Raw genomic sequence first — 21,998 nt, 5'->3', positions numbered from 1 at the left:
TATTTTTTTCGTAAAAATGTTTGAAATAGCTTAGCCCCCCTTTTTCTAAACCGGGACATGCTATTAAAATGTGTAGCACGTTTAAAACTTCACCGCAGTGTTGGCATGTTTGTGTTGTTTGTTGTTTATCAGGTAACTATAAGTCAGCCTTGTGGGACCCATTGTTAAGCCACATAGGATTACATCGTAAAATTTTTCTCTGTGGCGACAACTGCGCCATTCTCGTAAAACAGCTTTCATGCTATGAAGCTTGTTATGTTCTTGCTTAACCCAAAGTTGCTGCCAGTCTTTTACGACTGCTGTTTTTAATGTGCCTTTATAATCTCTCCCCCCCCCCCCCCCCCCCCGAGGTAGGCCAACATCAAATAGTTTCTGATCCTTGGTGTGCCGGCTTCCATAAAATATGCTTTTTCGTTCCTGGGGATTCTTACGTGACTCGGAACCCAGTAGAAAGCGACGTTTAAAGCTCTCTTGTGACATTTCTTGTATTGATCTTGCATTTTCTTCAGTAGACTATTTCTAGATGGTACTCTAGGTGCGAGAGCTTGGAGAGAGCTTGAGGAGCCACTAAATACGTCAGGTGGGTCATTTTCTTCATTCAGGATGTCTTCAAGAACTGACGAGATGGCATAGAGTTCTGCAGTAAACAGAGTAACCTGACTTGGAAGTCTCATTTGTTTTGTAAATTGATTTGATGTGACTGCAGTGCCACATTAGCATTGCTTTTTGATCCATTTGTGAGATATTTCATGCATAAATTATATTCTGATGCTACTTCAAACTATTCACCTAATAAAGGCTCTCTTGGTGAAATTTGTTTTCTGTTTTTGTTAACTAGAAGTCGCATTGCGCATGCTTCATCACCCGTGGAGCAAAATGTAGTTAATCTTGCAAGAATTGTTTTCCTAGCTCGTAACACAGGTCTGCATTAAGTTTTCGGTATCTGAAAAAACGCAAGGAATGACTGCAGGTTTGTTGGTAAAACGTGTCTCAAAGCGCGTGGTTGTATATAGTCTACAAGGATGCGTTGAACCGGACGATACCCTCATTATGTACGTGTTTCCAAGGAGGAGCCTCTATGTTCCAAAAACAACCGGTTGGCTTCTGCATACAAGCTTCGTATGGGAGACGTACGGAACGCGTCAGAACACAGACGTAGTCCAAGATGATGCACTAGGTCAAGAACCTCCCATGCAGACTTTCTAGCTGAGCCATTCACAAAACATCCGTAGTCCAACTGTGAACGGACAACTGCATTGTATATGCGAAGCACGCATATTCTATCTGAAGCCCATGATCGCTGGGATAGGACCTTTATTAGATTTATGGATTTGAGAGATTTCTGTTTTGCATACGCGATGTGCGCTTTGAAGTTGAGCTTCTTGTCAAAGATTACACCAAGAAATTCCTGTTCATTATTTACTGTGATTTGTTGTCCTTTAATATGTAATGATGGGTCTGGTGCGAGACTTCGGTATTGACTGAAAGGTACGCATATCGTTTTTTCCGGGTAAACTTTAAAACTATTTTCCCTTGCCCAACACACTATAGAGTTTACCCCCAGTTGGAGTTGGCGCTCGCAAGTAACCATATTACAAGAGGTGTAACAAAGCTGCATATCATCGACATATAAAGAACACATAAAGGAAGACGGAATAACTGAAGTTATCGAGTTGAGCTTAACTATATGTAGTGTAATACTTGAAACTCTACCTTGCGGCACTCCATTCTTCTGCATAAGACAGTTAGACAAAGTTGCTCCAAACATCAGCTGAAAAATTCGGTCCTCCAAACAGCTTTTGATTATACCAAGCATGTGCCCTTTTATTCCGTATCTGTGCAAGTCCATTAGCACTCCATGTCTCCCCGCCATATCATGTGCTTTCGATATGTCAAAGAAAACGGAGACGCGATGTTGCTTTTAGATAAAAGATCCACGGATTCTCGCTTCTGACCTGTCTAATTGGTCAATTGTACTGGGATTGGCTCTAAAGCCACACTGGTACTGATCAAGCAGCCCGCTACTTTCCAAAAGTGCAGAAGCCATTTGTTAACCATTCTTTGAAATGTTTTTCTTAAACAGCTGGTTAAAGCAATGGGACGATAACTGCTTGGGTCAGAACATTCCTTTACAGGTTTTAGAAGTGGTATAGCTATCACTGTCTTCCATGCTTTTGGAGAATAGCCTTCCGTCCACAACCTGTTGAAAAGCTGCAGGATTGTGTCATGCGTGTTCGTGCTTAGGTATCGCAGCATTTCATAGTGTATGTTGTCAGGACCTGCTGAATGGCTCTTTCCCAAACTGATCGCATCGAAGAGTTCAGTTTTTGTAAAAGGACAGTTATATGGCTGAATACTATTCATTGATATCCGAAGATTTTTCTTTTCTGTAGTGGACTTCACTTTAAGAAATTCAGAAGTGTAGTGAGGATCACTCGAAATTGTAGCAAGGTGCTCGCTAAGTATATCTGCTTTTCCTTTTAGGTCCGTCTTCTCGTCAAATATAGGGAATGTATTCTATATAAACTCCGTCAGCTTGTTCACTTTTTTCCCGGACTAATTTCTGTTCAGTTCAGTAGAGACCACGCAAAGTTTTGTTTCCTACGAGCTTTATTCTATTCGTCATCCCACCACAGTTTTAATCTATATGGAAGCTTCCGTTATAAAAGTGGTATGGAGTTTCAGCTGCTTCTAAAATTTGTTTCATTATCGAATCACATAAGTCGTCAATATCAAGTGCGATGACATCGTCAATCCCCATTTCAGAGATTTCAAAAAAAAAAAAAGGAAAACATGCCAGTCTGCTTTACCCAGGTTCCATCTCTGCCATTGTTGGAGGCACATCAGTCGGTTTTAGTGCTATAGGGTAGTGGTCACTGCCACGTGGGTTTTCCCTTACGTCCCAAGAAAAAAAAAAACGTAGCAAGTGACGGCGTGATGCAAGAGAGGTCAGTGCATGAAGTATATTGTGTTTTTGCAATAAAATATGTTGGCTTTCCATCGTTAAAAAAGTACACATTCCTTTCCCTCTCATCGGTGCGGCTACTGCCCCGCATGTTGTTATAAGCGTTAAAATCACCCAATAAAAGGAAAGGTTCTGGAAGTTCCGTTACAAGATTGTCCAGCTTGTTTCTCGTGATATTTATTTATTTATTTATTTATTTGCCCTTAGGGCCCCGAAGCATTACACAGGGGAGTGGGTACAGAATAAACATAGTGCATGGAAAGCTAATCACAAAATAATAATAAACATAATAAACATAATATGACAAAGCATGGTAAGACATGGTAACTCCTAATTATACAATGTTAGCTAAGGCAGATTTAAATCGGGTGTTATTATTAATGAAAACAATGTCGGAAGGAAGATGATTCCAATCTTGTGAAGTTCGAGGTAAAAAGGAGTAAAGAAAGGTTTTATTATGATATGGCTCGATACCAACCTTAAAGCGATGATCAACACGGTCGGATGTATAATGTGGCTGAAGAATGAATTCGTCACGGAGGGTGGGGGATAATAAAGCCGATGGAAAAAGTTCGGCGGGATGCTAGAGATGGAAGAGAGATATCAGATTTCATAGAAGTTATACTGGCAGTGCGGTTATAACAGGAACAAACAGATGAAGTGAGTAGAGCGCTTCTGCACCAGTTCTAATGATGCAACCTACTTGTTAGTGCTTGGATCCCAGACTTGAGTGGCGTATTCTAATTTAGATCGAATGAGTGTATTGTATAAGAAGAGCTTTAAATATGAAGGGGCTGCTGAAAAGTTACGGCGTAAGTAATCTAACATGCGATTAGCGTTGTTAATTATCTTCTCAATATGCAAAGCCCAGCTTAGATTATATGTGATATGAACGCCTAAATATTCATAGGATGAAACCGCGGCTAAGGGAGCGTTGTTTAAGTAATATGGAAAAGGACTACTAGATAGATGCACGAGAGACACGCATTACTTTGCACTTGTTAATATTTAATTCCATTGGCCTATATTCTTACCTGGTGATAAGTACAGGGAACATACTATTATTAACCTTTACCGCAACAGCTTCTACATAGGTGTTAAGCATCATTTTCCGCACTGGGACACCTTGAGTAAACACTATAGTGACTCCACCGGATGCGACTGAAGACTGCTCCCTATCTTTGCGAAAGAGGCCATATGGACGCAGAGGTTGTTTATGGGAACCTTTCAAATGAATTTCTTGCAAACACATAACAGAAGCCTCAGCATCCTCGAAAAGATCATAAATTTCATCAAGATTAGTTGTTAAACCACAGCAGTTCCACTGCACAATAGTAGCCATATTTGATGATGGGGATTATTAAGTACTTCGAGAAGAAATGCTATGTAAAGTCACAAAGATAACATAGTAAATGAGCAAAAGCTTGCGGAAGTACCTTTCAGGTCACGCCGCCTTTGGAGGGGCAGTGAGAAGTCTACCCCCTTTGTGTTTTCCAGGAGGAATGGCCAAATTTTTTTTCGCCTACCAGATGTAGTCTCTTTTGTTTGATTCGTCACCGGTGGGCACACTTCCATCGTATAATCACCCTTTGGGTGTTCATCGTTGCTGGTGCTTGGTGAAGGTGCCGTTTTCTTGGAGAGAAAGCGGTCCTTCGGCACCGACGTTAAGACCTTTGTTGCCTCTACCGCGTGTTCGCTACCGCCAGCCCCAGAAGAAGCCTCTGGGCCTTTTGGGAGAGGGGTGCGACGCGCATCTGTTTTTTGTCTGGTTGAGGCCAGGAGCGCTGACACTTGGTCGAGCAGCTCCACCTGGGTTCCAACTGACACCATTGGCAGCGCATGCCCTCTATGCGCAGCCTGTGCGCAAGTGCCTCTATCGGCAAACGCGGCTCTCTTTTTGGCTTCACTGTATGATATGTCCTCCCGTACCTTCAATGCAATCATATCTTTTTTTTTCCACTCAGGACAAAATCTGAAAAAGGCCGCATGCTGACCCCCGCAGTTTGCGCAACACAACTGGTTTGTGCACGTTTTATCGCCGTGGTCGGTTCGACGGCATTTAGCACAAGTTGCTCTTCCGCGACATGATTGGGATGCGTGCCCATATTTCTGACACCATAAGCACCGGCGGGGTTTGGGCAAATATGGTCTCGCTCTAAGGTAAAGGGAAGCATCCTTAATGGCACTTGGAAGCGTTATAGTGCTGAAGGTCAGCCCAACGTGTTTGGTTAAAATTTTATTGTCATTTTTTCTAAATTGGATTCTTCTTGCAGCAAGAACACCTTCCCAGCAAAAAAATCCGTGGAGGTGGAGTTGTTACTACAGCCTCACCCGCCCCCGCTGCTATTGTTCAAGTTGCGGCCAGGCCTACGTCGCAAGAAACCAGAGCCATGAGCTTCCAAGACATCTCGGAAGATCGCCATGACGGCTCTGCCATTATGGAAGAGAGCCTTTCGCAAGGGACGCCATCGGAATGTCCTTATTCCAATTGGTCTTTACACCTCAAACCCTCCTCCGCCACCTCGTTATTATCAACACCCCACGTAGCTGCAAGCGGTGGGGCACCAAGTAAGCCTTCTTTTAAAAAAAGGCGACGACTCCCCCCCCCCCCCCCCCCCCGCGTAGCGACTTCTTCTTTTCTTCTTCTTCTTTCTTTATTTGAACATAAAACATACAGTAAAATGTTTTGTCAGCCCGCCAAAGCAATGAGGCTTTTGAGCGGGACTGGGCAGTGCTCTGGCCCGAATCGCACAGTCTTGTGCTCTAAGAACAGAGGAAACAAATAGGGAGGGAGAAAAATAAGAAAGTACAATAGCAAAATAAAGTTCTTGTATGCGTCACAACAGTAACCTGTAGTCCGCGAAAGCACCGATGCTTTTATGCGGACCACTGTGTATTTGCCTTCAACAAGGCATAACATAAGTACACATTTTCAATCCCTCCTCCCTTCCATGCCCTCACCCTTTTCCTCCATCGCTCGTCTAATTTCTTGTATTTGTTCCTGCACGAGCCATAGTTTAACCAAAGACATATAACAGCAGCAAAATAAATGTACAGCACATCCCTCAATTTCATCATATACAGTTGTCAATGTGTTGGAAAAGTAGTAGTCATCAATCATTATTGGAAAGTAAAACGAACAAAATACACACAGAAAGAACACAATACTCTAGTCTGTTTTATAGAATTGTTAGCGAAAGTTAATCAGAAAATTCCTGCCACATGGTTTGCTTCTGGTATTCCCAGCCACTTGTCAGAACCATGTGACGTACAAAATCTTTTATTTTCCTGAATGACGATACTTTGGGAATTTGTGTTTTATTGAAGTAGAACGGTACATAAAATGATCGCGTTCCTTTACCGTAGTTCGTGAATGCTTTAGCCCGAACGAATGTTTCAGTCTTGCGCAGATCGCAGGTTTTGACGTTTCTTGTTTTAAAGGATTCATCAAAATAATGCTTCGAAAATATCACGGACACAGATTAAAACACAGATTAACTGTGTTTTTGCTTTGTTCACATATATGCAGTTGTTCTCAAACCATGCCATTATTTTGTATATATCGTCCTGTAACAAAGTAACGCATTCATTAACATTTCCATGGGGTAATATTAAAGCAGTATCATCCACAAATTGGTATAACTTTGAGTTTAGCGCTAGATGGTCTAAATCATTCACATACAAATTAAATATTAGTGGGCCTAGTATGGATCCTTGTGGGACTCCATGCTTTATGTGTATTAACTCACTGTCTATATTTTGAATTCGAACTACCTGATAACGATTTTTGAAGTAGTCTTTAAACGCCTCTATGAAAGGCCCGCGGAATCCTATTTGAGTTAATTTTTCAAGGAGTATTTCGTGATCTAACGTGTCGAAAGCTTTCTCCAGACCTAAAAGAAGCCCAATTACTATCTTATTGTTATCTATTTCACTGTTGACTACGTCTGCAAAGTCCTCTAGTAGTGTGATTGTGCTTTCCTTGCAACGAAACTTATACTGTGAATTAGACAACACATGAAACTTTTCGCAAAAGGAAACCATGTTCTTGTTTGTTTGTTTATTGACAAAAGAACGCTCAAGAGCGGTTTGTCTTGGTGCCAAGGCAAAAGGCGGCACTAAAAGCCACCTGACAGGGCCTTTTCATAAGCTTTTCAAGGCCTTTTTGCATAAGCTTTTCTAGAACACACGACAATGTCGGCAAGATTGCTATAGGTCTGTAGTTTTCACACTTTTGTTAATTGTTAATTTTGTCCGTTTTTGTGAATTGGCCTAATCAAAGCTATTTTCATTGCGTTGGGAATCTGACTCGTCCTAAAAACTTCTGAGTAAATATATAGCAACACATTCTTCAAACAAGCAAAGTTGAAAAATATCTCACGAGATCTAATCCCGTCATATCCTGGTATTCTAGTAATGGAAAATGACCTTGTTACATCCCAAACATCGAGATCAGTTACCTCACTCAAATATGCAGAGTTAACGTTTGATTTGATTGTTATGTCACCTGTACCCTTAGGGGAATTTTCCTTAAGTTTCTGAACAGTATTAGCAAAGCACTTATTAAATTCGTTTGCTATTTCATCCATTTGTCTTCTGGAGAAATTATTTCTTATGGCTTCGTCTATGTTGCGTTTCGTTTGTCTGCCTGTTAGTGAATTTGCTATGTTCCACGATTTTCTCAAATTAAATTTACACTCGTTTTGCCTATTACTATCGTATTTATTCCTTGGTAGCCTTAGTGGAGCTGTTAGCTTATTTCTTGTTTGTCTAAATTCTTCTCTTAACTGCCCGTCTGATTGATTAGCCCTACTTCGTCGCCACAGCTTTTCTTTGATGTAACTTAACTCTTTATTTTCATTGGTAATCCATGGTTTAACGATTTTCCTTTTTTTCATAGTAATTATCATTCGGCTTTTATCATAAATTGATTTAAATATGTCAATTAGCTTCTCGTATGCTTGTAAATGATTTAGTGTTAATAATGTGTCCCAATGATATTCCTTAATTAATCTATCAATCTTCTGGTCATCGAAAATGTGGAATTCCTATTTAGTTTCCTCACGTGAATTCGTTAAGTCTTCACTGAACATTGTGAGAGCAATAAAATAATGGTCAGCAACTTTTTTCCTTTACAATACTTGTTACAGGTTGCATGCTAGAAACACGCGTTATTATGTGGTCAGTACGTGACGTCGTAAGTTTGTTCCCCAAGAATTCGTCTCGTGTAACTTCTGTGATGTTAGTTTCTAAGCCATAACTTGAAATGAGAGTCAAGCAGTCACTGGCCTAATTTTTAGTAGTAGAAGAGGTATCTATGTTGAAATCACCTACCAGAATTATGTTATCTTTTTTCTCTAGTGTCATTAGGAGATGCTGCAATTCCCCCCAAAATGTGCCTATATTTCTGTCTGGTGGCCTGTAGATAGCGCAGATTATGAATGATGCACGTGCACATTCGACTGATCACATCAGTATCTCTGCTTCTTTGATAGTTATGGTCAGTCTTTCTCACAGCCAATTGTTTCTAACGTATATTATAACACCTCCTCCTCTTCTCTCGGGACGGCATACCGAAAACTGTTCAAAATCATTTATTTCATATAATTTAGCATTGGTTTCGTCTACATTCACCTCGGTCAGGATAATCCCACCTAAGGAGTCCGTATATGGCTCCAAATAAAGCTCTAGTTCCCGTGCAGGGCCTACGGATTGCCTTAAAAAAGAGGCAGAGCGTTTCTTTCCGTCAGCGCCGTTCAAGGGCCCCGCTGGACTGCCAAAATCATCATTCGACCCAAAACCACCAAAACCACCAAAACCATCCAGCGCATGGCCGAGAGGCCCGAAGTGGACCACCGGCTCTTGCACCTGTGGGAAGCCCGTGAGGGCCTCCTCAAACGCTGGATGCGACAGAAGATGCCAGAAACAGAAGATGCCAGAAATTACGCTGACACCGCAAAATTGGGTAAAGTTTTGCAGCTCGCTCAAGGGTACCCTGAGTGCGGCGCAGACGGGGGCCATCCTGCGTTGCCTGATCGAGCCGGACAAGGTGAAATCGACAACCAGTTGGGCGCTTCTAGAAGTCGCTCACAAGTTCCCCGGGAACGGCCAGAATCTGATTGACACCCTAAAAACCAGATACCTGGGTAGTGGCCCCATACAACCCTGCGTCCTAAAATACGTAGAGGAACCAAGACCAGATTTGGACGCTCCAACCACGGAGGAAGATGTGTATACCGCGGAATGAGCCTCACAGCGCAACACGGTTCCCGGGCTTGACAAAATTACCAATGCCATGATTAGAAACCATAGCCCGATGCACATCCTGGACTTGACCGAATACCTAAACGAGGAACTCTGGAGCAAAGGCCAGGTACCGAAAGAGTGGAAACACGCGGAAATCGTGGCCATTCCGAAACCCGGCAAGAAGGCCGCGATCGACACCCTGCGTCCCATCTAGCTGAATTCGTGCCTCGGCAAGCTGTACGAGAGGGTCATCGAAACCCGCCTCCAACACTACATAGATGACGGTGACCTCTTCCCGCACACCATGCTTTGCTTCAGACCTGGACTTTCTGCGCAAGATGCGTTCCTTATCCTAAGGGAAGAAGTTCTCAAGGGCATCCCGAAGGGAGGAGGACACCTCCTGCTCGCACTCGACCTGGAAGGGCCCTTCGATAATATCTCTCAGGAGGCCATCCTCAAGGGACTGAATGACATCAGCTGCGGGGAGCGCACCCTTCATTATGTCAAATCGTTCCTTACGGGCAGGACGGCAACCATCGGAATAGGCGAGACTCGATCGGATACTATCGACGTGCCGAACAAAGGAACACCGCAAGGGGCGATAGTCTCCCCCATTCTCTTCAACGTCGCGATGCTGGCGCTGACCGAAGAACTGCTGAAGATCGCGGCCTAGGTTACGCCCTCTAAGCAGACGACATCACATTCTGGGCCACCAAGGGCTCCCTCGCGCGAGAAGAGGCAACCATTCAGGAAGCCGCGACAGCCGTGGAGAGATTTGCGGCAGCGAGCGAGATGCGTTGCGAGCCCGATAAGTCCGAGGTGATCCGGGTGCACGGAGGAGGAATCTACAAGTCCCCCGGCCATATCGACCTCTATCTACAGGGTAAGAAGATCACCGAAAGCAATAAGACCAGGATTCTGGGTTTTTGGATCCAGAGCAACCTGAATTCCTCCCACACCATTCAAACCCTAAGGTCCGCCACCAACCAGATCTCGCGGATTATCAAACGAATAACAAGAAGCCGTTAGGGCATGCGAGAAGAGGACACCGTTCGCCTCGTCCAGGCTCTGGTGATGAGCAGAGTAAGGTGTAGCATGCCGTATCACTGCCACTGGCTAAACAAACGCGACCAAGAACAATTCCATACAATCATGAGAGGTGCGTACAAAATGGCCCTGGGTGTCCCTGTCACCACCTCAACCGAGAAGTTCCATACCATCATGAGAGACGCGTACAAAACGGCCTTGGGTGTCCCTGTGACCGCCTCAGCCGAGAAGTTAGCGGCCCTCGGGATCCACAACACTTCCGCTGAGCTGTCCGACTCGGTTATGGCTTCGCAAAAAGCCCGACTACAGAACACGGTGGCGGACAGAGCCATCCTCCACCGGACCGGAACGGCAACGGAGCTCCGTGCCCTCGATGGGCAACGATCACTCCCTCCCGATGTCAGAGGCAAGATCAAGGCGAACCCCATACCGAAGCACATGAGTCATGAGCTCCATGAAGGACGACGCAAGGCTCGCGTCGAGAGACGGCGCCGACAATTCAACGGTGACGCGTACGTAACGTACGTGGACGTGGCGGCGTACCCTGTAGGAGGCCTCTTCGCGGTAGCCGCGTTGAAATGGAGAGACAACTGCTTGACCCTCGCGGCCTCCGTTAGGGCAGAGACCCCTGCTGCGGCTGAGACCATAACCGCGGCGCTAGTCATACAGCAAGAAGACAGGGTAGTCAGGGAAGTTCATGTCGTTACCGACTCGCAACAGGCCTGCCGTAACTTTATCAACGGAGGAACACCGCTGCTGGCGGCTCATATTCTAAGCCAGAGGCTGTAAGAATTCCATCAAATCACTTGGACGCCGGGCCACGCGGAACTGGTGGGGAAGGAAATGGCGAACGCCTTAGCTCGAGCGCTTATCGACCGAGCGGGGCAAAACCAATCGTCTCATCAATCCTCACCCTTTACCTTCGTGCCCGTGCCATCCATTTACTGCGAACGACTCGACATCCAGCGACTCAACCGGATGATTTATCCTCCCATTCACAGAAAGCTCAGCACTGAAGAGGCAGCACCTTTCAGACTTATTCAGACTAACACATTCACAACCCTACACAGATACAGCAAAATGTACCTACAAACATATCGCGGCATCTGCCCTTGGTGCGGCGACACACGCCCTACACTCTTTCACATCTCGTGGGGGTGCGGGGGCAAACCTCAATACTGAAAGAAGCCTAGCACGTCATTAGAGCGGTGAGAGGTACAGCTGACCGGCGATACCCTGGCGGGACAAAAAGCTTTCGTCCAGCAAGTACGTCGAGCAGCCCTGGCGAATGGAGTCCTGGAATGAGGACACCACCGATTCGACCCTAAGAGCAGCGACTTCGATAGTACAAATAAATGTTTTCTTTCTCTCTCGCTCTCTGACGGAACGACATCATTTCTACGTGCAACGATAAAAGTCTTGTGTGCAACGATAGAATTCCTGTTTGCAGCCTTCCGACACCGATAGAAATGGTGTTTTCAACAACAGAATTCTTGTTTGCTGCCTTCCGTCACCGACAGAAATGCTGTTTGCAACAATAGGCGCCGACTTGCAGCCTTCCGACATCGATAGCAATGCTGTTTGCAACGACAGCATTCCTGTTTGCTCCCTTCCGTCAGTGACAGCAATGCTGTTTTCAATGACATGTGCTGCCTTGCAGCCTTCCGACATTGACAGCGATGTTGTTTGCAACGATAGGATGTCTGCGTGCAGCCTTCCGACACCCTCATTATTGCTGCTTGCACGACTGACTAGCAGATTCCACTGACAGAGCGTTAATATGGCGGCCGCAATTAGATGGGCACTGTAACATACGCGTCGCCGAGCCGATGCATGTTAGTTCATGCACGCGTTTATGAAGGCTTGAGAAGACACCAAACCCCAGGTATTCGATGAATTGTATCCTCATGAAGGATCGATGCTAGCTAATTTGTATTGTGAGCCAGCAATGACGAAGCAAAGATGTCATGATTGTTTTCGGATGCGTCGTGCTCTTATGCCCGTTCCGGCCTTGCTTGTAAAGGCTTAAAACAGTCGTACAGGCGTGTACTGCTTTATGGCAATGACGAGTCTACGCGTGTATGCGCAAAATCACAAAAGTTGCTTCGTCAGTTCTCTTGCATACAGGCGCACTTCAGAAGATTGAAGCTGTGCGCCAACTATATGCGATATAGCACCGGTCGAGACTATATCATATGCACGTACAGTCGATGTTAGCGGAAGCGTATCAGTGTTCCGCTCCGTGCAAATCGATCACCATAGTGAGATTGTATTATGATTATATTATGTCAGTGCATTTTAGGAGTATTGTATCTCAGATTACACCCTTAGCGTAGTTCAGTTTACGATGTGGGGAGACAGCCACAATGTTGTTGCCGATTTTCTCAAGTTTCTTAATCTGTCTGCTATGGTCAGCCGTCATATCTTCGAGCAAGATGTCTGCAGAATTAATTGTCTTTGCTTTGTAGATCTGACCAATACACTCGTTGAGTGCTTTGGCAATGAGGAAGGGGAACAAACTCTTGAACTTTTCGTTCAGTTTCAGACATGATGACAAAAAACTTTGTAAAGCTATTACTAGGTTTAGTGAAGTTTATTACCTTGGTCCGATGCCTTTTCACCGTCGGATCAGGTTTTGCTGAAGAGGGGGCTTTATCCATGAAAATGCATATACGTTCAGCCGCTAAGCGGGCCGCCCACCATTGAGCCCAACACGGGAGTGTTTTAAAAACCACTAGCCATACGTAACTGCTATAACCATATGACCATGACCAAGGGACGTCATGCCCACATGGTTAACCCTAGCTGCCCGGAAACTTGGAAATGAAATAACATAATTAGGAGACAGGAAAGATAGAATAATGTGAGGGAAGGATAAAGATTTGAGAGTGGAACAGGAAGAGGCGACTGCCGATTTTCTCCAGGTGGGTCAGTCTAGAGGCGCCGTGTATGGGAAGGAGAGGCTAAAGAGGTGTGTTGCCTCCACCGGGGGCCTTATAGGTCGAAACACCCGGCATCGGCTCTACCCTCATCACCCCCCTTTCCGAAGACATGGTTCGTGCCCTCCTGCACCACGTACTCTCGTGTGCTTGGGTACGTGGTGTCGCACCAAACGCGAGCTGACGCAGACACCCTGCTTGGAAATGGAGCGATTAGAAGTTCCTCTATGTATTTATAACTTTTCGGGGAGGGGAACATTTTCTGTCTTATGCCCTGAGGTTGCAAAAAACAATTCGTGTATACATTTAAGGTACATGTAATGACCACATATGTCGAGCTTTTCGGGAAGCCGTTTTCCTGTTTAGACAAATTATACTAAACTATTTATAACGTAGGCATTCAGAGGGCTTATTTTGATCAAAAATAAACTTTTACTTGAAGTTTGGCACTCACTACTTGAAGTAAACAAACAGCACGGAGAGGCGCTCGAACATGCGAAATTCCTAAAACGTTTGTTGCAAACTTTTTGGCAGGTTGTTACTTGGCCAAACCAACTATACTGGCGGATTCTATAGACTGACGTTTATTTGATTAAGCAACTATATGAGGCGCACTCAAATGTTCTCCCACTGTGGCTTCGCAGAGTACCTTACACGAAATTAAAATGCATTTGGTATCAATATTTCTTGAGCACCAGTTCTCCAAAGAAAGCACAAACACCAACTTGTTCGTTTAAATGCTCGTTTATTAGCTTAGGCTGACCATTCGTCGGGTACGCTCACAATATAGACAGTACAAAACCAACTAACAAAGTCAGCCCAAATATTCTACATTATGCTAATGGTTGCTAGGACTAAGACAAAGTAGCAAGTAACTGTTCTTATTTATGAGTTCTAACTTTATTTTTTATATCTCGGCTTAAAGAGTTCAATAATATATGCTTTAGGTTGTAGCATGGCTGCTGAGAACATGGAGGTTATTCACAGATTTCCCGACAATATTTTTTTACGCGCAGAGCTAGCATATTGGTTCGTCCAGAGCTTTCGGACAGAGATCGGTGCAAATGGCCTTTACTGGCTGCCCATCTCTCAAAAATGCCTACGATCTCGCCATTATTTCGCTGTGCTCGACGGTACTTAGATAGTGATAATCGTCCGCAACGGTTTCATCGTGTGCTTTCTGCCAGAAGAATCTGCAAAGTGTCACGCGCTCATATTTTCAAGTCGAAAGGCAGGCAAGATAAGGGTAATCGATATGAACACACGATAGTATATGCTTCACGCGATACGGTACGTCGTTTCATTGAGAAATAACCGGGTAAAGTCGATCGTACGCACCGTCAGAATGGAACTTGAGAAACTCTATTACCGAACTATTGCTCGAAGTTCAGCATTCCACCCTTCTTGAGGTGCCAGTTATTGGACGATGGCAGGTAATTAGTTTTGCGGCGTTATTGTTTTGAAATACAGCGGTCATATTACTACTTGTAAACATTTTCATGTTTGAGTCTATGGGTAAAAATATTTAATAGGCAGCTGCTTTGTAGTCAAAGGTACAAGGGAAGAGACTGACCACAAATAACAAAAAATTGAAGCTACACATTTGTGAGGAAAGATCCGGAATGAGAGCCGAAACCTGTTGTATTTTCTGTTGTTTGTTGTCGTCGTTTTTCTTTTTTAGCTTTGAGTTAATTAGCCCTGACTAAATGAGCTGCCACCGAACACTCGACTTTAGAAGTTGCTTGGCGAGTTCGACTGTCTTTGAGGGAGTACTAACACATTTTTGACGGTTAATTTTCTCTGTTGACGGAAAATATTCGACCTAGAAACCCTGGATAATTTACTGGCAAGTTTCAAACCATCCAACGTAATTTTCTATAACATCTTTACTTGAAAGACTTTGGGCATTCATTGTGCTACTGTCTTCGATTTCAGTCGCAAAGACAAGCACCATCTGTCTTATTGCGACGACTGGACCATCGGCCGTTGTCCATGCAGGCGTTGCTCGAATCGAATGCCACCTCCATCGTTCGTCGGCCCACGAGGCTGTGAAAACACTTGTATTCCTTGAGGCCGGCTTGCCTTTGTGGACTCCTCTGGCCTGGTGGTGCCCTCCGCATGCGTGTGCAAACTCAACGCGTCGTTTTTTCCGCTTTTTCTCGCACTTTCTCAATTTCATATCCCCGCTTCCCGTCCCACAATGTAGGTTATGCAACCAAACGCATTTCTGGTTAAATTCCTGCCGTCTCCCTGTCTTTCCTCTTTCGCCTCCTCCTCTACGAACCAGTTTCTGTTTCTTTTCACAGAATGAATGAATGAATGAATGAACTTTATTCACCTTTTAAGAGAGGGGAGGGGCCGGGGGGGGAGAGAGGGAGGTCTAAGTACTCCAGTCCCAGCAGGCGTCCGTCACCACATTATGTGGCTAGAAGAATTACGTGGTAGCCGGACATCGCGGCATTTCGACTATCGAGCAAGCTGAGCGAGCTCCGAAACCTCGTGAGGTGGTGCTCCCGCGAGACCAGTTTCGGTGTCGTGATATCACGACACCTACAGCTCCGGAAATGCGGAACACCGTGATAGAACAGCTAGTGCAGTAAATTCTTTTGCACGCTCTGATGCTTGCTGGTATTTTTCATCGTTCCTTGGCCGACGAACTTCATTCAATGCAAAAAGTGAAAAGTCGAAAATGTCAGATTTTTTTTAAATGACAAAAACTCGTGACTTTCACAAGGAGAATATAGACAAGGTGGGTACTTTTGTTGTTTCAGGGGGCAATGTTCTAGGCAGAGATTTTCTTGCACTTGAAAGACTAAGTCCTCAAGTGGCGAAAACTTATTTCTTGCTCATTGGCAAGCAACCAAGCCTCATGTGTAGATGACCACGTATACAAACATGTATACATAAACATACGCCTCCTGTACTCCTTGATTACGTAATGCCTCTATGACTGATGGTACCTCTACGGAATGAAATGAATATTCATAATCTATGAAACCCATATAGAGACGATGACTGCACTCTGCAGATTTCTCGACCTGATTGATGAGATGAATGTGATTCATTGTAGAGCATCCCTTCCTGAAGCCAGCCTGTTCTCTTGTTTGACTGAAGTGTTGCCTTTATTCTATTGGAAATTATCTTGGTGATTATATTATGCAATAGTTAAAGTAAGCTAATGGGCCTATTTTTTTTGCAGTACTTTAACGTCTACCCTATTGATGATTCGTATCTTAATTAAATCTGTCCTAATTAACACTGCTACAAATAACCTAACCCCGATGGTCGTGGGTTCCAATCCAACCAATATCCATGAGTTCGACTTCAATCACTTTTGGTGCCTTTGAATTTTGATGCCATTGAATTTCGGTGAACGAGCGCTTAAATTAACTCTACGCAATTATTTGTGCCTTAACTAGCTGCGCTGTGATTAAAAGCAATGGTTGTGAGTTCGATACCCAGGCTGCTGTGTCGAATGTGTTAATTAACCCTAATAAATGTGCCTTCATTACCATTGCATTTATTAACACAAAAGGTTGTGGGTTGGACTCCCAACAATGCTCGCCAGTTTTGTTGCACATTTCGGTGGGACACAATTTCGGTGCCATAACGCCGGACATCGGATTTTTCGACCCATGAGCCATCTAAGGTTTTCGCACCCGCCGTGGTTGCTCAGTGGCTATGGTGTTGGACTGCTGAGCACGAGATCGCGGGATCGAATTCCGGCCGCGGCGGCCGCATTTCGATGGGGACGAAATGCGAAAACGCCCCTGGGTACTTAGATTTATGTGCACGTTAAAGAACCCCAGGTGGTCGAAATTTCAGGAGTCCTCCACTACGGCGTGCCTCATAATCAGAAAGTGGTTTTGCCACGTAAAACCCCATAATCTAAGGCTTTCGCCTTAAATTGTAGACATAATGCTAAGGAAAAGGAAGACAGCACTGTACATTAGAGACCAAACGGGAATAATCAATATTCGAATTTAATTGAAGAGAACGAAATTGACATGGGAAAGCCTCGTCGAACGTAGGGGAGATAAGCGGTGATTTACTGGAGTTACTCAATGGGCGCCAAGGGGAGGGAGCCGTAGGGGAGGACGACAGAGAAACCCCCTGGGTTGTTCCTACCTCTCTCTCGTCTCCGCATTTTAGCGCTGTAAGTCATGAATATTCCCAGCTTATCCACTACTCCATCCTCATTTCAATCATGGGAAGCTCGACCTGCCGATAGCTTTCAAAGCGCAACCTCCCTACCCAGCAACATACGTTTGTATTTTTCTTCCTTTCTCGTTTGTAGATGTCATATCAAGTGAAGCTGCTATGCAAAGCAAGACAGCTGCGAATATAGTTGGCGACTAGGAGCGTCCGATCCGCGCATCTTTACACCTTGCTAAAACCTTATCCAACGCGTTGAACCTTAATGGTGGTTGAAGCATCTAAAAGAAAATAATTTTACAAGGAATAGTGCGTGCACGCATGGCGTAAGGCTGGTGCGTGTTTTGATATTGATATTGTAGTACCATATGGTAACATACAATGTTTTAATTGTTTCATCTTTTCTAGAATGAAACAACCATGAACGTCTTTTTGTATGTTATATTCTTCTTTTCTTCTCTATTTTCTGTTCTTTTTCGTCTTTTTTTTACAGCTGACATCTACAGAGTAGTAATTCGGGCGGCTAGGTCTCTCATACCAGGAAACTGAGTAGCTCCCAGGGGATAGGGACATACATAGTAACGGCAACACAGAAATTGTAGCGTATATACTTTAAGACGAAAGCTTCACTGGCCGCGAAGTTGCGTTTTCGCCGTGGCCGTGCTCCGAGGAGACACATGACGTCCCACCACGTTCCTCGTCGTTGTGCTCGCCTCCGCTCGCTTCGCCAGCTGCGGCGCATGCCTGATAACATGTCGGAGGATTGAAAAGGAGAGCTCGCGTGCGCCGCAACCACAGCTGAGGCGGCGGTATGGACGGCGACAATTCTGATAAGCAGGATTAGGCCTGGAATCGACATCGGAAAGAGATGAAGAGGAAACGAATCGCCCAGGAAACAGATGAACAGCGCGCCGAACAACTGGCTAAACGCCGCAACATAGCTAGACATCCAGACTAACCTGGACTTGCAATCAAGATTAACCAAGGCTAACTATGCTATGCCTTAGCTTTCGCTACGCATATCCTGGCATAGCCGAGCTAAGCGACTGCCAATTTTTCTTTAGTTTGCCTGTCTCTCGTTGTGTTATTAAGGTTTCTCAGTTTTCCAGTTTTACGCAGTACAATGCCGTTGAATTTACTGCTCAACTATCCTTTGCCAGACCTATCAGATTGCATTATCTCGAATTTGGAACTTTACAAGAGTCAGGACGGGACAGATACCCGCCTCGGTTGCTCAGTGGCTATGGTGTTAGGCTGCTGAGCACGAGGTCGCGGAATCGAATCCCGGCCACGGCGGCCGCATTTCGATGGGGGCGAAAGCACCCGTGTACTTAGATTTAGGTGCACGTTAATGAACCCCAGGGGGTCGATTTTTCCGGAGTCCTCCACTACGGCGTGCCTCATAATCAGAAAGTGCTTTTGGCACGTAAAACCCCATAATTCTTTTAGGACGGGACAGGAACGCATACCGCTCGAGGAAACTCACCCGTGTTAAGTTGGCGTTAGATCTTGGCGGAGGCGCGGTTTCGTAGCTCCTTTTCTAGGCAACGAGATCTGCGTTTAGCTTCGTCCTTCACGTACGGAAGCCTTTAAGTACGACACATCGCTGCTATATATCTTATCGCATATGTCTCAGTGCTTGGCGCCAAGCATGCATAATCGCATGCTTGGCGCTAAAAGCGCCAAGCATGCGATTATGTTTTAGCAAACAGGCACATATGCGAACACTTGTTAATTTATGAGTTCCATAGATATCATTCCGCATATCTTCTCGGGCGCGACGATAAGCCATACTTTCTAGTGATCACCGGTTGTAGGTGCCGTTCGACTTTGACACCTGAAATGATTACATTTGCAATTTCTTTCACAGTTCTGCAGGAAAGACAAACGAAATATGGGAAAAACTAAATACAGTTCCAAATCGCCACAAAAACTGTAGCTTTGTTGCAAAGATTGAGCGTAACAATGAAGAGATCACAGGTGATCGTTTAGCGGATGAATTTAACAAATACTTTGTTGATTTTAAAGTAGAACGCCCGACTGAAGGGGCACTCGATTATATCAGAACTAAAAACCAGGAATCCTTTTTTTTTCAATCCTGTAATAGAGCCTGATGTTATTTCGGCGTTCCGAGGACTAAATAACAGTAAAAGCAGCGACGCAGACGATATAAAAGTTCCACCTGTCAAACATGTAACAGAACTAATCTCACCGTGCCTAACGCACATATTTAACCTGTGTTTTTTACAGGGAATGTTTCCAAAACGATCGCAGGTTGCTAGGGTGACAGTGCTCTATAAAAAAGGCGATAAGACTGACATTGGAAACTTCAGACCCGTGTCCATACTCCCTATTTTTTCTAAAGGGATGGAAAAAGTAATTTGTGCCAAAATAATGGATTTCTGCGATAAATACGGCATACTTTTCCATTCACAATTTGGCTTCCGTAAACACAGGTCGATGGAACAGGCTTTGCTGGAGCGGAAAGAATTTATTTTAAACGCCTTTGAAAAAAAGAGAAGTAGCCCTGGGTGTTTTTTGTAGACTTCAAAAAAGCATTTTTCTTAAACATTCGATGTTACTCAAGAAATTAGATACATATGGAATCCGTGGTAATGCACTAGCACTTTTAGCATCTTATTTACAAAATCGACAACAATATGTCTACCTCAATGGTTTCTCTTCAGATAAAAAAAAACAGTAACCTCAGGAGTACCTCAGGGAAGTATCTATGGACCAATTTCATTTAATATCTATTTGAATGACATTATATGTAATAATCCTAACGTTAAACATATCATTTATGGCGATGACACGACTAAGCTTTTCTCAGTTGCATGTCCGAATGACTTAATTTCTGAAGCAAATAGCTCACTATCGCGTTTGAATGAGTGGTCAAGTGCTAATGCATTAAAAATAAACACGGCCAAGACGAAAGCCATACTTTTCCGTCCGAGGAATAAGAGCGTTTTTATAAATACAGATCTTTTGTTAGGCGATTCAAAAATAGAAATACTCCGCGCATTCAAAAGTCTTGGCATTGTGTTCAACGAGATCTTAACGTGGGAAGACCACGTGGAACATGTTTCTACAATTTCAAGTGTCGTAGGAGCTACGTACATTAATAAACAGATACTGCCTGTGCAGGTCAAGCTTATTCTTTACAATACATTATTTCACTCTCATATTAATTATGCACATTCAGTTTGGGGAACTACGGCTGTTACAAATTTACGTCAAATTCTTACAATGTAAAGAAGAATGTTGCGAAAATGTTCTCGGTGTTCCTCGAGATCCCCCATCTCTGCCTTTGTTTGAAAAGTTGCAAATTATGAAAATTACTCACATGTATCCATACCGTCTGTGTTTAACATATAAAAAGGATGCGAAAGAAAGCATAAACTTTCTCTCAGCTTTAGCTTCTCTGTCAAAGAAAGCTCCTTTATACGATACACGTAGTAGGGAAATTTGGAACGTAGAGACATGTAGAACTACCTATGGACAGCAAATGACGAAAAGAAAACTGCCACAGGTACTGAATTTTTGTCACAGACACGCTATACAACTAGAACATACATCAACACAGCAATTAAAATTGTTCTTTTCTGCCTCAGTTGTATTTCCCTGAACACTGTTCGCGTTTGTATAAATTGGTATGCATATGAAATTTCAATTTGTCTTCTGACGTGCTTCCTGAACTCTTTTTTTCATTGTGAAATTTAGTGATGAATGTTCGTGATATGGTGTGTGTATGGTGTTTACATATATCTTCAGCAGTGTCCTGTAAACGTAATGTCATTACTACAGTTACATATTCACACGTTTGGGAATGTGCATATTTATACGTCACAAAGATGCTTGTAGTTATAGGTATTATTTTGGTACAATCAAAAAATATGTTTTTATTTCTTGTCGGTAGCTCAACTGTCTGCCTTTATGGAATGTATTTTTTTTCTTTGGGGGGGCGGGAACTAGTCAAGCTGTCTGTTTCAGCTTTTTTTCCCTTACCTCCCCCATCATGTTGATGGAAAAAAATAAAGGTTATTATTGTTATTATTATTAGTATTATTTTCGGAGTACACGCCCAATCTCTGTCAAGCTTAGACAGCCAAGCATGCATGGCGAAATTGTTGACCTTGTTTTCTTGGGGTAGCATTGCGACACATGATTCTCCTATGCTAAACTCGAAGACACCAATACTACATGCACACGGGATAAACGCCGGATATTGAAGCGGCTTCATTCTTCACGGGTGATGCGGAGCTGAAAATTAACTTTAGAGCCGTTGCACGGATATTTACGCAAATTTGTAGGTTTATGTATGTTCTTGGTTTGAGCACATAATCTTAGTTTCTTTAATACACATCCAATAGAAAAGAAGCTCTATGTCTGTCAGACGGAGCAATTAAACGTCACCTTAGGAAAGTTGTCTTTTCAGAAATAATGAAGGCAGTTTGGTTGTTTCTGTTAGATACGTTCTAGGGTGGTCATGGTGAATGATAAGGTTAGTCGCCTGTTTTTCCTTACATTTATGTAAGAATGCTATCACTCTGCGGCTAACTGCAATCTTTTTTGTTGTCACGATATGTAAGGTATGTATTAACTTTCTAAGTTAATAAAAGTTTATCAATATAAAAGGCAACTCA

General features: G+C 43.8%; 1 protein-coding gene across 1 annotated transcript in view; it reads right to left on the bottom strand.

Moving 5' to 3' along the window:
* Nucleotides 1-18,940, bottom strand: part of LOC129380121 (putative defense protein 3) — a 45,587-nt gene extending 26,647 nt beyond the window's left edge. Inside the window, exon 1 of the mRNA XM_050177456.3 lies at nucleotides 18,839-18,940. The gene's annotated coding sequence lies outside the window, so the exon portion shown is untranslated. The remainder of the gene's footprint in view (nucleotides 1-18,838) is intronic.
* Nucleotides 18,941-21,998: the final 3,058 nt, after the last annotated feature.

Source organism: Dermacentor andersoni, chromosome 5 (assembly GCF_023375885.2).
Source record: "Dermacentor andersoni chromosome 5, qqDerAnde1_hic_scaffold, whole genome shotgun sequence".
NCBI lineage: Eukaryota > Metazoa > Arthropoda > Arachnida > Ixodida > Ixodidae > Dermacentor > Dermacentor andersoni.
Note: the sequence above shows the minus strand (reverse complement) of the source record. Positions and strands in the feature narration are given on the sequence as shown.